The sequence below is a fragment of the Callithrix jacchus genome, chromosome 7, assembly GCF_049354715.1.
Source record: "Callithrix jacchus isolate 240 chromosome 7, calJac240_pri, whole genome shotgun sequence".
NCBI lineage: Eukaryota > Metazoa > Chordata > Mammalia > Primates > Cebidae > Callithrix > Callithrix jacchus.
In genome coordinates this window covers 72,261,904-72,279,318 of record NC_133508.1, presented here as the reverse complement: position 1 = coordinate 72,279,318, position 17,415 = coordinate 72,261,904, and positions in this window count along the sequence as shown.

Genomic DNA, 17,415 nt, shown 5'->3' with positions numbered 1-17,415 from the left:
GGGCTAGGGAGGAAAGTCTTTGTGGAAGACAGAAATTTGGAGACTATTTGTCCTAGCAAGTTTGGCGGACATGGGGCAGTGGGCAAGATAATGGGAGATGAAGAGCCAGACAGTGGGGGCTGCATCTTAGGAAAGGAAGGCTTTAATTTTGGGGGTGGGAAAAGGAAGAACAGGCAGAGGAGGGAGAAGAAGCATACCAGTTACAGTGCAGCACTGTATTTTTCGGAGGGGCGACCAGTCAGGGCCTCTCCTAGGGTGTCAGATCCCAGGCTACCTTTGTTTATTTGAGGGTCCAGGGTACATTTAAAAGGTGTTGCCGGGTGTGGTGGCTCAATCCTGTAATCCCAGCACTTTGGGAGGCTGAGGCGGGTGGATTGAGGTCAGGAGTTCAAGACCAGCCTGGCCGACACGGGGAAACCCCATTTCTAGTAAAAATTAGCTGAGCATAGTGGCACACACCTGTAGTCCTAGCTACTCAGGAGGCTAAGGCAGGAGAATCACTCGAGCCCAGAAGGTGGAGGTTGCAGTGAGCCGAGATTGGGCCACTGCATTCCAGCCTGCGTGACAGAGTTAGGCTTCATGTCAAAAAAAAAAAAAAGTGTTGCTGGGCCCAGTAACACTTGATTATAGCGCCAGCTACTTGAGAGGCTGAGGTGGGAGGACTGCTTGAGCCTAGGAGGTCTAGGCTGCAAGGAGCCAAGATTGTGCCACTGCACACCAGCCTTGGTGACAGAGTCTCAAAAAAGAAAGTGTCTAACAACAAAACAATTTTTTTTTTTTAGATGGAATCTAGCTCTGTCATCCAGGCTGGAGTACAGTGGCAAGATCTTGGCTCACTGCAACCTCTGCCTCCCAGGTTCAGGCAATTCTCCTGCATTAGCCTTCTGAGTAGCTGGGATTACAGGCGTCCACCACCACACCTGGCTACTTTTTGTATTTTTTAGTAGAGACGGGGTTTCACCATGTTGGCCAGGCTGGTCTTGAACTCCTAACCTCAGGTGATCTGTCCATGTTGGCTTCCCAAAGTGCTGGGATTACAGGAGTGAGCACCACACCCGGCCAACAATATGTTTTAAATATGGTATAATTTAAGTGCTTACTTTGTGTCAGTCAGTTTGGGCTGCTATAACAAATTACCATGGACTGGGTGGCTTAAACAACAGACATTTATTTCTCACGGTTCTGGAGGCTGGGAAGTCCAAGATCAAGGAATTAACAGATTCAGTGTCTGGGAAGAAACCACTTCCTGGTTTGTGTATGGCTGCCTTCTTGCAGTGTTCTCACGTGTTGGAGAGCAGAGACAGATCATCTCTCACCTCTCTCATGTCTCTTTTTATAAGGGCACTAAACCCATTTGTGAGGGTCTATCTTTATGACCCAACTGCACCCCAAAGCACCCCCCTCCAAATACCATCACATTACGGATTTAGGCTTCAACATATGAATTTTGCAGGGACACAAATATTTAGTTCATAGCACCCTAATAAATTAGTCCTTGTAACAGTTTTTTAAAAGTCAGATGAATTGGCCAGGCACGGTGGCTCACGGCTGTAATCCCAGCACTTTGTGGGGCTGAGGTGGGTAGATCACCTGAGGTCAAGAGTTCAAGACCAGCCTGGAAAGAAAACAAAACAAAACAAAAAAAGACCAGCCTGGCCAACATGGTGAAACCCCATCTCTACTAAAAATACAAAAATTAGCTGGGCATGGTGGTGCATGCCTGTAGTCCCAGCTACTCAGGAGGGTGAGGCAAGAGAATTGCCTGAACCCAGGAGGCGGAGGTTGCAGAGAGCCGAGATTGAGTCATTGCATTATAGCCTGGGCAACAAGAGCGAAGCTCCATCTCAAAAAACAAAAAAAGTCAGGCTGGGCATGGTAGCTCATGCCTATAACCCTAGCACTTTGGGAGGCTGACGTGGGTGGATCATGAGGTCAAGAGATCGAGACCATCCGGGTCAGCAAGCTGAAACACCGTCTCTACTAAAAATACAAAAATTAGCTGGGCATGGTGGTGCACGCCTGTAGTCCCAGCTACTCGGGAGGCTGAGGCAAGAGAATTGCCTGAACCCAAGAGGTGGAGGTTGAGGTGAGCCGAGATCGTGCCATTGCACTCCAGTCTGGGTAACAACAGCGAAACTCTGTCTCAAAAAAAAAAAAGAAAAGAAAAAGAAAAGTCAGATGAATCTATGTATAACTTAATTGGAAATGAAAGTATAAAATGTAGGTTCCTCATGAATATGATGCCTGGGCCAAAAGCCTCTCCTAGCCACTGACTGTCCCATCTTTCCCTGCACTAGGTCCTGGCGTTAGCAGGATTTGACCTAGTCAGAATTTGGGAAATGCCTTTAGGCAATGAGGAGGTTACCTTGATTTCTGTCATGTCGGAGGGGCCTATGTTAGAGCCAGACTGTTGAAGATAGGAATGTTGGCTGTAATCATGGCATCATTCAGCTTAAGCCTCTCTTTTTTAAAGACAGTGTTGCCCAGGCTGGAGTGCAGTGGCATGACCACAGCTCACTGCAGCCTTGACCTCTGGGGCTCAAGTGATCCTCCCACTTCAGTCTCCTAAGTACCTGGGATCACAGACAAGTGCCACCATGCCTGGCTAATTTTTTATTTCTATTTTTATTTTTTTGAGATGGAGTCTTGCTCTGTCGCCCAGGCTGGAGCACTGTGGCATGATCAGTGCAACCTTTGCCTCCTGGGTTCAAGCAATTCTTCTTGCCTCAGCCTCTCGAGTAGCTGGGATTACAAGCACTCACCACCACACCCAGCTAATTTTTGTATTTTTTAGTAGAGATGGGTTTCACCGTGTTCAAGGCTGGTCTTGAACTCCTGACCTCAGGTGATCCACCCACCTCAGCCTCCCAAAGTGCTGAGATTACAGGTGTGAGCCAGAGCACCCGGCTGGCTAATTTTTTCAATTTTTTTTTTTCAGATATGAGGTCTTGCCATATCTGGTCTCGTACTCCTGGGCTCAAGCAATCATCCCACCTTGGGCTCCCAAAATGCTTGGATTACAGGTGTGAGCCACCATGCCTGGCCTTAAACCTCTCTTGAGACGGCTTTAGGCTTCCGGGGCCAGCAGGGGGCTGATGGCAACCATCTGTGGGCTGAGAAGAGGAGCCCATGAAGGAAAGATGGAATATGTTGGACAGAGATGGCCCACCGCTGCCATTGAGATGACCCAGCTCAAGCAGCGAGGTAGGAAAAAAAGCAACAGATTCCTCTTTCCTCTGCCTTTTGTTTTATTCAGGCCCTCAAAGGAGTGAACACTGTCCAGACACTGAGAAGGGCAGTCTACTTTAGGGAGTCCACTGATTCAAATGCTAATCTCATCTGGAAACACTCTCACAGATACATCCAGAAACAAATGTTTAATCTGAGCAACCACATGGTCCACTCAAGTGAACACATTAACCGTCACAGCAAGGCAAGTCTCAGTAGATTGATGGAGACTGGAGTCTGATCAGTGAGATGAATGGAGTGAGCAAACTTAAGGAAAGGAAGACATTGACTGTTGACCACATTCAGAAGTGATGGCCCTACTTTACTAGGGCAATCTGGGATGGCTATTATCAAAATCAAATAACAAAAATCCAGAAAATAGCAAGTGTTGACACGAATGTGGAGCATTGAATCCCCTGTGCATTGCTGTTGGGAATATAAATAGTACAGCAGCTGTAGAAATGATATGGCAGTTCCTCAGAAACTTAGTCATGGACTTACCATATGATCCAGCAATTTCACTTCTGGGTCGGGGTTGGGATTATTGTTCTTTGATTGTAGGTATATTACGGAGCCTCCAGTTTACGTGTGGGCTGGTGTGTATTTGCTGGATACCAATGCCAGCTCCTCCCCAAGCAAAGGAGTGGAGGAAGCAGCTTTCTCCCTAGTGCCAGGGGTTGGTATGCCCCTAGTTCTTAGAACAGTGTTGATACAACTCTGGCTAGATGAAGCCACTCTTCTGGAACAGATGTATTTTGTTGGGGCTGTGAGGGCTGGAATTGCATCCTAAGATGCTGACTTCAGAGGCAACTCAGTCTCTCCCTGGCCTGGAGGTTCAGCTGAGCACCCCTACTGGCCCAGGTTGGAGTAGTAGAAGAAGAACCCCGTGCGGCAGTTTTTATTTATTTATTTTAGAGATGGGGGTCTCCCTTATGTTGCTGAGGTGGGTCTCAAACTCCTGCGCTCAAGCAGTCCTCCCTCCTCAGCCTCCAAAGTTGAAGGGATTACAGGCACAAGCTGCAGTGCAGGCGTTAACAGCTCTGGGCTTTGTAAATGTCTGGGTTCCTGTAGCCCTCTGCGCGTTGCGGTGGGGAGGGTTCCTGAGAAATCTTCTGGGCTGCAGTTAGGCCTCCTTTGAGGGGCCAACCTGGGGCTCCAGAGGTTCAGGGTTCTGGCCAAGTACCTGGTCAAGTGTGGGGCACCCTGCAGCCTCCCAGCCTTGTTCTTGCTTCTCCGAGCCTCCCCACCACCCTAGCTGGCCCAGGCCCACAGGGCTGGCTGGGTGTCCCCCAGGCAACTGCATTGACAGCCCCAAGGCCCAGTGGAGAAAGCAGCACCATGCCTTCCCCTCTTTACTGCCTTTACAACCTCTCTCCAGGGGTCCTTTGTAGAAATGGAGTGAGAGACAGAACAGAGGCAGCCTCCTGCTCTTTACTGAGAGAAAGAGAGAGAGTGTGTGTGTAAGGAGAGAGAACTGTGCTGAAAAATGAACATGTCCCTTTTCCAGTTTCCCTCCCAGCCCTGCTCATCTGTGCAGGTGGACCCAGGGCTTGTCATTAAGTCTCTATCTCTCTGTCTTTTTTTTTTTTTTGCCTTTTTTTCCCCCACAAACTCATTGCTCAGTATCACAGAAAGTCTCTATCTCTGACACCTCTGCAGCTTCCACACTCGGGGCACCCTGCCTGTCTTAGCTTAGCCTCAGCTGCATACAGGGGCCCCGCACCCTTGAAGCTGCCCCTCCCACCCCAGCACCAGCCCTCAGAACTAGCCCTTCACAAAATAACCCCCAAGCCCCACTTTAATCTTGGCACTGAGCTCCTAGATAACAGGAGGAGACAGAGGGAAAAAAGAGGAGAAATGCAGAGAGCAGAACTGAGTCTAGGCCGGGCTCAGTGGCTCCCACCTGAAATCCCAACACTTTGGGAGGCCAAGGCAGGCGGATTACCTGGGCTCAGGAGTTTGAGACCAGCCTGGGCAACATGGCCAAACTCCATCTCTACCAAAAATTAGCTGGGTGTGGTGGTGTGTGCTTGTAGTCCTAGCTACTCAGGAGGCTGAGGTGGAAGGATCACTTGCACTTGGGAGGTGAAGGTTGCTGTGAGCCAAGATCAAGCCAGTGCACTCCAGCCTGGATAACAGAGCAAGACTCCATCTCAAACAACAACAACAACAACAACAAAGAACAGGGGCTAGGCCAGGAGCAGTGGCTCATGCCTATAATTCCAGCACTTTAGGAGGCCAGGATCAGTGGAGTCCAGGAGTTCAAGACTAGCCTGGGCAACATAGTAACAATCTATCTCTACAAAAAATACAAAAATTAGCTACTAGACGTGGTAGCACATACCTGTAGTCCCAGCTGCGTGGGAGGCTGAGGTGGGAGGATTGCTTGACCTCGGGAGGTCGAGGCTGTAGTGTGCTGTGTTCATGCCATAGCACTCAGCCTGGGTGACAGAGCGAGACCTTGTCTCAAAATGAAAAAGAAAAGAAAGGCCAGGTGCAGTGACTCATGCCTGTAGTCCTAACACTTTAGGAGGCTAAGGCAGATCACCTGCGGCCAGGAGTTTGAGACCAGCCGGCCAACATAGTGAAACACCGTCTCTACTAAAAGTACAAAAAAATTAGCTGGGCATGGTGGTGCACACCTGTAATCCCAGCTACTCAGGAGACTGAGGCATGAGAACTGCTCAAACTCAGGAGGTGGAGGTTACAGTGAGACAAGAGCGAGCCTGGGCGATCTCCAGCCTGGGCAACAGAGTGAGACCATCTCTCCAAAAATAATAATAATAATTAAAAAAAATAACAGCCAAGAATCGAGTATAGAGGGATGAAGTTTAGGGAGTAGAGAGTCAGTCTGTCTGCCCAGCTGTTCTTTTTAATTTTTTTAAATGGGGTCTCACTACATTGGCCAGGTTGATCTTGAACTCTTGACCTCAAGCAATCCTCCTGCCTCGACCTCCCAAAGACTAGGATTACAGGCATGAGGCATGGTGCCCAGCCAGTCCAGTTGTTCTTATGTTCATCTATTCACCTAGCCTGTCTCTCTGCCCACTTCTTTTGCTGTCTTTTGTTTTTTTCTTATTTTTTATTTTTTGAGATGGAGTCTTGTTCTGTCCCCCGGGCTGGAGTGCAGTGGTACAATCTCAGCTCACAGCAACCTCCACTTTCTGGGTTCAAGCAATTCTCCTGTCTCAGCCTCCCGAGTAGCTGGGACTATAGGCACCAACCACCACACCCAGCTAATTTTGTATTTTTAGTAGAGACGGGGTTTCACCATGTTGGCCAGGCTGGTCTCAAACTCCTGAGCCCAAGTAATCTGGCTGTCTCTGCTTCCCAAAGTGCTGGCGTTACAGGCGTGAGCCATCACCCCTCCCCCGAGTCCTCTCACTGTCTTTCTTCTTCTTTGATCTATTGTATCTAGCATTCATTCATTTGTGCTTCATTTACAGGTCAAGTCCCAAATAGACCTGCAAAACAACGTACATGTAAGTATAATTCCCAACCTCCACTTTTGGAAATTTTTCTTTCATAAAATATTCACACTCTTACTTCTGTTCTCTCTTGGGGTGGTTTGCCCCATCCCCTTCTCTGTCTCTTTCTCTCTCTCTGAACATTTACTCCATCCAGGCTCACTTGAGCCACTGTGCCTTCTCACCCTCGGCCCAGATTCCCTCACCGTTGGCCCTCTGCTACCCAACTTGTACCCACTCCAGGCTGGTCCAGAGTTGTGGGAGGGATTCCCATGGCCTTTCTGCCCTCAAAGGGAGACTCTCGACCTCAGCTGCTAAAGATCTTCCCTACTCTCCCTCCTCAAGCCTTTATCTGGTCTGCTCCTCCTCACCCCTTCAACCATGGCTGCTGCTCCCCGATTCTACCAACTCCACAGAGCCAGGAATGTGAACTTCCTAATTTGCATGCCCTACCCTAACTCAAATGATCTCCATGCTCTTCTCATCCCTCTTCTTTCCCCCTGGATTCTGATTTCTCCTTCTGGGAGAGGCCAGCAACTACTTTGGGGTTGACCCTTGCCATCTCTAACTTTTGTGGGACATCCCTTCCTTCCTGCATCTCCTGACTCTTCCTTGCCCTCAGCTCACAGACACCTCCCCAATCCCTGTCCTGCTGCCACCATCCCAGCCTCCTCTCTACACAGACGCTTGTCATAAGGTGGATCTCCCACCTCTCTCTCTCCATCACCTCCTTTCCACTCTTCAGTTAGGCTTCTGTCTCCCACTACCCCACGAAACTGCTCTCACCAGGGTAATCGGTGCCAGCCACATCTTCAAATTTAATGATATCCATTCAGTTCTCTTTTTTTGTTTTTGAGATGGAGTCTCACTCTCGTCATCCAGGCTGGAGTGCAGTGGCGTGATCTTGGCTCATGGCAACCTCTGCCTCCTGGGTTCAAGCAATTCTCCTGCCTCAGCTTCCAGAGTAGCTGAGACCACAGGCATGCACCACCATGCCTGGCTAATGTTTTGTATTTTCAGTAGAATTTTACCATGTTGGTCAGGCTGGTCTCAAACTCCTGACCTCAAGTGATCTGCCTGCTTCTTGGCCTTCCAAAGTGCTGGGATTACAGGCGTGAGCCACTGAACCTGGCTCACAACATAATTTTGGATATAATTCAGTTGATTCCTTTTCTTTAATTTTATTTATTTTATTTTTTTATTTTTTAGAGACAGCCTCTCTTATATTGCCCAGGCTGAGTGCAATGGCACAATCATAGCTCACTGCAGCCTCAAACTCTTGGGCACCTCAGGCTCCTTAGTAGCTGGGACTACAGGTGTGCATCACCATGCCTGGCTAATTTAAAAAATTTTTTTGTGGTGATGAAGTCTCACTAGGCTACTAACGAACTCCTGGCCTCAACCAGTTCTTCCACCTCATCCTCTCAAAGTGCTGGGATTATAGGCATGAGCCACTGTGCCCCATCCTGATTCCTTTGCTTAAACTTTTTTTTTTTTTTTTGAGACGGAGTCTTGCTCTGTTGCTCAGGCTGGAGTGCAGTGGTGCAATCTCGGCTCACTGCAACCTCCACTTCCTGGGTTCAAGCAATTCTCTGTCTCAGCCTCCATGCCCAGCCAATTTTTGTATTTTTATTAGAGATGGAGTTTCATCATGTTGGCCAGGCTGGTCTTGAACTCCTGACCTTGTGATCCACCCACCTCGGCCTCCCAAAGTGAGCCACTGAGGCTGGCTGGAGCTGAGCTTCTTATATTTTTTAAATTTTAGAAACAAGTCTTGCTCTGTCACCCAGGCTGTAGTGCAGTGGCATGATCATAGTTCACTGCAGCCTGATTTCAGTTTTTTTGGATCAATATCCAGAGGTAGGATTGCTGGATCATGTGGTAGTTCTTTCTGTTTTTAGATTTCTGAGGAACCTCCATGCTGTTGTTCTTTTTTTTCTTTTCTTTTCTTTTTTTTTTTTTTTTGAGACGGAGTTTCCCTCTTGTTACCCAGGCTGGAGTGCAATGGCGCGATCTCGGCTCACCGCAACCTCCGCCTCCTGGGTTCAGGCAATTCTCCTGCCTCAGCCTCCTGAGTAGCTGGCATTACAGGCACGTGCCACCATGCCCAGCTAATTTTTTGTATTTTTAGTAGAGACAGGATTTTACCATGTTGACCAGGATGGTCTCGATCTGTTGACCTCGTGATCCACCCGCCTCGGCCTCCCAAAATGCTGGGATTACAGGCTTGAGCCACCGCGCCCGGCCCATGCTGTTTTTCATAACAACTGTAGCATATTACATTCTCACCCACAGCATGCCGGAGTTCTAACTTTTGTAGATCTTTACCAACATGTATTTTTTTGCTTTTTATAGTAGCCATCCTGATGGGTGTGAAGTGATACCTTGTTGTGGTTTCCATCTGCATTTCCCTAATGAAAAGTGACCTTGAGCGTTTTTTTCATATACCTATTGGCCATTTACCTTCTTTGGAGAAATGTCCATTCAAATCTTCAAATTGTGTTATTAGGTGTTTTTTTTTTTTTACTACTGAGTTGTAGGAGTTCCTTATATATTTTGGTGATTAATTCCTTATCAGATATGTGGTTTGCAAATATTTTCTCTTATTTCACAGGTTGCTTTTTTATTCTGGTGATTGTATCCTTTGCTGTGAAAAACCTTTTAGTTTGATGTAATCCTAATTGTTAATTTTTGGAGTTTTTGCCGGTGCATCATCAATTGTGAAATAAATGCAACAACCTATGTCATAAAGTTTTTCCTGTATGTTTTCTTCTAGGAGTTATATACATTCAGGTTTTATGTTGAAGTCTTTAATAAGTTTTGATTTTATTTTAGTGTATAGTATAAGGGTATAGTTTCATTCTTTTACATGGGATATACAGTTTTCCCAGCAGCATTTGTTGAAGAGACTATCTTTTACTTTTCTGTATTCTTGGCACTGTTGTTTAATATCAGTGGACCATATATAAGTAGATTTATTTCTTGCCTCTCTATTCTGTTCTATTGGTCTATCTGTCTGTCTTTAGCCAGCACCATACTGTTTTGATTAATGTAGCTTTGTAACGTAGTTTGAAATCAGAAAGTGTGATGCCTCCAGCTTTGTTCTTCTCAAGACTGATTTGGCTATTTGTGGTCTTTTGTGGTTCCATATACATTTTAGAATTGTTTTTTCTATTTCTTTTTTTCCCCTAGTTCTGTGAAAAAATGTCCTTGGGATTTTGATAGAAATTGCATTGGTTTTGGGTAGTATGAACATTTTAACTATATTAAGTTTTCCAATCCATAAATATGGTATGTCTTTCCTCTTTTTTGGTGTCTTGTTTAATTTCTCTCATCAATATTTTGTTTTGAGTGTACAAGTCTTTCACCTCCTTAGTTAAGTTTATTCCTAAGTATTTTATTCTTTTTATGTGCAATTGTAAATGGGATTGTTTTTCTAATTTCCTTTTCAGATAGTTTATTGTTAGTGTATAGAAATGTAACTGATTTTTTTATGTTGATCTTATATCCTGCAACTTCACTAAATTTATGTATTAGTTCTAACTTTTTTTTTTTTTTTTGAGACAGAGTCTCGCTCTGTTGCCAGGTGCCAGGCTGGAGTGCAGTGGTGCGATCTCAGCTCACTGCAACCTCTGCCTCCCGGGTTCAAGCAATTCTCCTGCCTCAGCCTCCCGAGTAGCTGGGACTACAGGTGCGTGCCACCATGCCCAGCGAATTTTTGTATTTTTAGTAGAGATGGGGTTTCACCATGTTGGCCAGGATGGTCTCAATCTCTTGACCTTGTGATCTGCTCACCTCGGCCTCCCAAAGTGCTGGGATTACAGGCTTGAGCCACTGTGCCTGGCCCTAACTTTTTTTTTTTATGGAGTCTTTAGGGTTTTCTCTATATAAGATAATTTCAGCCAGGTACAGTAGCTCATTCCTGTAATCCCAACTCTTTGGGAGGCCAAGGTGGATGGATCGCTTGAGCACAGAAGTTTGAGACCAGCCTGAGCAACATGGCAAAACTGCATCTCCACCAAAAATACAAAAATTAGCCTGGTGTGGTGGCACAGCTGTGGTCCCAGTTACTCAGGAGGCTGAGGCGGGAGGATACTGGAGCTGGGGAAGTCGAGACTGCAGTGAACTGTAATTGTGCCACTGTACTGCAACCTGGATGACAGAGCAAGACCTGGTCTCAAAAATAAATAAGTAAATAAATAAATAAGATCATGACATCTGCAAAGATAGTTTTACTTTTTTTTTTTTCAATTTGGATGCCCTTTCTTCCTTCCTTCTCTCTCTCTCTCTCTTTTTTTTTTTTTTTTTTTTTTTTTTTTTGCCTAATTGCTCTTGTTAGTACTTTCGATACTATGCTGACTAAAAGTGGCATGAGTAGACAACTTTGCCTTTTTTCCGACCTTACATAAAAAGCTTTTGGTTTTCACCACTGAATATGATGTTAGCTGTGGGCTTTCTACATATGACCTTTATTATGTTGAAGTAATGTCCCTCTATTCCTACTTTGTTCAGAGATTTTGACATGAAAAGGTGTTGAATTTTGTCAAGTGTTTTTTATTTTTCTTTTCTTTTCTTTCTTTTTTTTTTTTTGAGACAGGTCCTCACTCTGTCACCCAGGCTGGAGTGCAGTGGCAGGATCTCGGCTCACTGCAACCTCCGCCTCCCAGACTCAATCAATTCTCCTGCCTCAGCCTCCCAAGTAGCTAGGATTACAGGTGCACACCACGACCACCTGGCTAATATTTGTATTTTTAGTAGAGATGGGATTTCACCATGTTGGCCAGGCTGGTCTTGAACTCCTGACCTCAAATAATCCTGCCTTGGCCTCTCACAGTGCTGGGATCGCAGGTGTGAGCCACAGCGCCTGGCTTGTCAAGGGCTTTTTCTACATCGACTGAAACAATCATGTGATTTTTATTCTTTATCCAGTTAATATGGTATATCACAGTAATTAATTTTCATATGTCGGGTCATCCTTGGATTGCAGGAATAAATACTACTTGGTTATGTTTATTTATTGTTTTTTGAGACAGAGCCTTGTTCTATCATCCAGGCTGGAGTGCAGTGGCTCCGTCCCAGCTCACTGCAACTTATGTCTCCTGGGTTCAAGCGAATCTCCTGCCCCAGCCTCCCACATAGCTGGGACTACAGGCACAGGCCACCACACCCAACTAGTTTTTGTATTTTTAGTAGAGAGGGAGTTTCACAATGTTGACCAGACTGGTCTCGAACTCCTGGCTTCAAGTGATCTGCTCACCTCGGCCTCCAAAGGTGCTGGGATTACAGGCATGAGCCACTGAGCCTAGTCAGTCAGTGATACTCTTAATGTGCTGCTGGATTTAGTTTGCTAATGTTTTTTGAGAATTTGAATAGAGTTTAAAAATATTCAAAAGAGAAAGAAAATAATAAATTATATAAGACAAATAAGACATTATAAAAAAATAACAGATGAATTTGAAGTAAATTCTTTAAAAACTTTAACCTTTGAAAAAATAATTCAATGGATGAGCTAAACAGTTTACTAGACATAACTGAGGAGAGAATTGTTGAATTCAACATAAAGAGGTATGAAAATCACTCAGGATGTAGCACAACAAGATAATGATCTGGGGGAAAAGTGAAGAGACTTGGATAATAAAATGACACACCTTCAAAATACAACTAAGAGGAATTTCAGAGGGAGAACAGAAAGAATGAGGGGAAGACAGTATTAGGACAGATAATAGTTAATACGTCTCAGAATTGCTGAATGATATACATTCTCAGATGGAAAATAAACATGATGACCCAAGCAGAATAAATCAACATAAAGTCACATCCAGCACCTCACGGTGAAACTAGACTATTAAGGAAAAATAGAAATATCGAGCTATTAAACATAAAAGACACATTATGTATAAAGAAATGACGATCAGACTACCAATAGACTTTTCTTTTCTTTCCTTTTTTTGAGATGGAGTCTCACTCTGTTGCTCAGGCTAGAGTGCAATGGCATGATCTCAGCTCACTGCAACCTCTGCCTCCCGGGTTCAAGCAATTCTCCTTGCCTCAGCCTCCTGAGTAGCTGGGATTACAGGCACATGCCACCACACTTGGCTAATTTTTGTATTTTTAGTAGAGATGGGATTTCACCACGTTGTCAGGTGGGTCTCAAACTCCTAACCTTGTGATCCACTCACCTCAGCCTCCCAAAGTGCTGGGATTACAGATGTGAGCCACTGCGCCTGGCCAACAGTAGATTTTTCAGCAGTGACAATAGATGCTAGAAGGCAATGGAAGAGACAGAGTCTCTTTCTGTTGCCCAGGCTGGAGTGATCTCGGCTCACTGCAACCTCTGCTGCTGGAGTTCAAGCAATTCTCTGGCCTCAGCCTCCCAAGTAGCTGGGATTACAGGTGTGTGTCACCATGCCTGGGTAATTTTTGTATTTTTAGTAGAGACAGGGTTTTGTCATGTTGGCCAGGTTGGTCTCGAACTTCTGACCTCAAGTGATCTGCCTGCCTTGTTCTCCCAAAGTGCCGGGATTACAGGTGTGAGCCTCCACACGCAGCCCCAGCCTTATTTTAGAGATGAGAAAATGATGTTTATGGAAGTGAATGCCACCTAGCTAAAGTCACATTGATTTCTGATTGAAGACCTCAAGCTCTTAACCACTGTTTACACTGCTTCACTCACCACGTGCTATTTAATCATATACAAAGGTGTCCATTTCCCCCAAAGGACCAGGAGCAGCTCAAGGTCAGGACAGAATTGGATTTATTTCTCTGTTATCAATAAATGTTTGCTTTATTGAATATGGCTGACAGCTTTGAGGATGGAGTTGATATTGGGTGGGTGTCCACAAGAATTGAAGGTGGAGTTAGTTTAGAGATTAGTGGTTAGAAGTGTGTTTGTGGGCAAGAGGTATCTTTGAAGGCTTATGGAAAGAGGAGCTTGATGAGTGAGATACCCGACGGATGCTGACTAGGAATCTGAGTCTCTGGCCCTGCAGCTGGTTCTCCTTGGATGGTCCTTCTGTTTTTTGGGGTTGGGGACATTGGGCAGGTAAGAATGCATGGGGTGGGTGTGATGGTGCAGAAACGGCCACATGACACGCATCCACACTCCTCATTGGACTTTTGGATGCAGAAGAGAGAAATTTGGAGCTCAATCCACAGAGAAAAAAAAATCCTGATTCAAAAATCAAATATACAATGTCAGATCCTCAGTTTTGACAAATGTACCATGGTAACAGAAAATGTCAACGATGGAGACACTGAGTGAGGGGTAAAAGGGAACTTTCTTTGCTATCCTTGTAAATTTTTTCATAAATCTAAAATTGTTCCAGAATAAAGGTTTATTAAAGACAGAAAAGCAAGTTACAGCTGAACTGATGGCTGGAACCCCAGAAGAACACAGCCACTGAACAGAGAAGGGAAAACTTCTGCTGTCCTTAGCCAAGCTACTTCCCTGCTCTGAAATTCAGTTTGTTCACCTGCAAAATGGAGAACTATCTTATGGTAATAATAAAATGAGATAAGGGACAGGAAGGTGGATCAGGACCCCAGCAAAGCAGTGAGCTTTGGGACTAAGTCCAGTAGGGAAGCAAGTCCTAGGCCTGGGAAGAGGCAATGAGGAGGTTGGGTCTGGTTTAGCCCAGCACACTAGATACCAGGGCAGACTGGTTCAAGACCCTGCCCTAAGACATAAGGCAGCAACTCCTGACAGACAGCTTGTTGGGGCAGGAGTAGGCTAGGATTGACACTTTTTCTGAGATGATGCCCCCAAAGCCCTGGGGCCTGGATGGCTGATGTCTGGCAGATCCTTTCCTCCTGGATCTCCTGGGAGAGACAGACAGTTCAACAAAGGCTGAGAGTCCAGAGCCCAATAAGGGTAGAAGCCCAGGGTATGACCTCAGAGGATAGGTTTTTCCTCCCCATCCATGGAAGTAGGCAGACAGGCTCTAGCTCATAGCCAGAGGGACAAAGCGGCAGCTTTAGACTGGGGGCAATGAGTGAAGCTGGGCTCTGGCAGGTCGAGGCTGCGCATTTCTGCGTGCCTGGGCCCTCCTTTGCATTAATTACCTGCTGACGTGGTTTGCACTGCTCTCCCTTAGTGCTATTTTAATTAACAGAGATCTCCTCCAAGCAAACCAGCTGCTGTGTAATTTGTCAAACTGTCAGCGTGCACAGGATGGGTGTCATGGGGACATTGAGTATGGGAACTACTGATGGGCTCCCCATCTCCTTGGGACATTAGAATCTCCCCTTAAATCCACCCCATAGTAAAAATGGGCAAAAGAATGTGAAGAGCAGGAAGTTGACTTTGGATTCAGATGGATTTAGGTCTGAACTTTGACTCTGGCACTAACTGACTCTGAGACTTTGGGCAAATCACTTAACCTCTCTGAATCTTCCTCACCTACAAAATGGGGATAGCAGTACTTATTTTGTTACAAGCAAGGTGGTAGATCATGTACAGTAACATGCTTCCCTCAGTGCCTGTAGTGCTCAATAAATGACTTGTTATTAAGTCCGTTTTCCTGGTCATCTAAGTATTTCCTGTATTCCCTATTATGCCCTTTGTAAGTTTATTATGGCCTGAGAAGAATGTTTAACTTAAACATATGTGAGAAAAATCCCAAAGTTCTCATTATTAACTTTCTGGTTTTGTTGTTGTTGTTTGTTTGTTTGTTTATTTGTTTTCCTGAGATGGAGTCTTGCTCTGTCGCCCAGGCTGGAGTGGTGTGGCATCATCTCGGCTCACTGCAACCTCTGCTTCCCAGGTTCAAGCAATTCTCCTGCCTCAGTCTCCCGAGTAGCTGGGATTACAGGTGCCCGTCACCATGCAGGGCTAATTTTTTGTATTTTTAGTAGAGACGGGGTTTCATCATGCTGGCCAGGCTGATCTCGAACTCCTGACCTCAGGTGATCCAACCACTTCGGCCTCCCAAAATGCTGGGATTACAGGCGTGAGCCCCTGTGTCCAGCCCAGATTTGTATACTATTTTTTCATTTATTTTTAGAGGGAGGATCTCACTCTGTTACCCAGGCTGGAGTACAGTGGTGCAATCAGAACTCATCGAAGCCTCGACTCCCTGGGATCCTGAGTAGCTAGAACTAAAGATATGTACCACTATGCCTGGCTAATTTTAAAATTTGTTATAGGCCGGGCGTGGTGGCTCATGCCTGTGATCCCAGCACTTTGGGAGGCTGAGGCAGGGGTATCATTTGAGGTCAGGAGTTCCAGACCAGCCTGGGCAGCAGAGTGAAACCCTGTCTCTACTAAAAATACAAAGATTAGCAGACATGTTGGCATGCAGCTATAGTACCAGTTACTCGGGAGGCTGAGGCAGGAGGATCACGTGAGCCTGGGAGGTAGATATTGTAGTGAGAAAAGAGCTTGCCACTGCACTCCAGCCTAGGTGACAGTAGTGAAACCCCGTCTCAAAAAATAAAATAAAATAAAATTTTTTATAGAGATGGGGTCTCCCCTATGTTGCCCAGGCTAGTCTTGAACTCCTGGCTTCCAGCAATCCTCCCTTCTGAGCCTCTCAAAGTGCTTGGATTACAGGCAGAAGCCACTGTACCTGGCCTAGATTTGTATTTTATCTATCTGTGTTTTTACTACACTGACGTTTTAGCATTATGGTTTTGTTTTGTTTTGCTTCACTCTTGTTGCCCAGGCTGAAGTACAATGACTCAATCTCGGCTCACTGCAACCTCCGTCTCTTGGTTTCAAGTGATTCTCCTGCTCTAGCCTCCTGAGTACCTAAGATTACAGGCGTGTGCCACCAGGCCCAGCTAATTTTTTATTTTTACTAGAGACGGGGTTTCACCATGTTGACCAGGCTGGTCTGGAACTCTGACCTCAGGTGATCCGCCCACCTTGGCCTCCCAAAGTGCTGGGATTACAGGTGTGAGCCACCGTACCTGGTCCCTCTCTAACCTCTTATTGCCCGTTTCTTCCTTTGCCCCCTTCCTAGACTTCCCAGATCCAATTAATATTAATTAGGTAGCTTCTACCTCCTAAAGAGCTCATAGAGAAGAGAACTCTACTTCTCTTCTCAACTGAGACTCTCAGTCTTAACCTGAATTCAAATAACGGCCCCCTAACTGGGTTTTCCGCATCCACTCCTGCCCTTTCTAACTTACTATTGACACCTCATCTAAATCTCTTAAAGATACAAAACCAGCAGGGTGCAGAGGTCAGGAATTCGAGACCAGCCTGACCAACAAAGAGAAACCCGTCTCTACTAAAAATAGAAAATTAGCCAGGAATGTTGGTGCATGCCTGTAACCCCAGCTACTCAGGAGACTGAGGCAGGAGAATAGCTTGAACCCGGGAGGTGGAGGTTGTGATGAACAGAGATCGCACCATTTCATTCCAGCCTGGGCAACAAGAGCGAAACTCTGTCTCAAATAAAAAAGAGGTTGTCAGAGAGGTAAGGACAGAAGAGAGCCGAGACTCGTCAGGAGAGAAGACAACCAGGGGAAAGAGTTCCAAGAGAAAGGGATGGTCAGCAGTATCCAGCGCTGCTAAGAGGTCCCCACTGCAGGGACTGAAAAGTGACCTTGGGTCTAGCTGGGACCCCTGGTGAGCAGTTGTGTGTATGTGGGGTGGGGCGCAGAGGCAGATTGCAGTGATTTGGGGAATGAGGGAGTGATAGGAGGAGAGAGGGAGTAGAGGCAACTCTTTTAAGAAGATTGGCAATGAATGAAAGGGGAGAGACAGAGTGGCAGA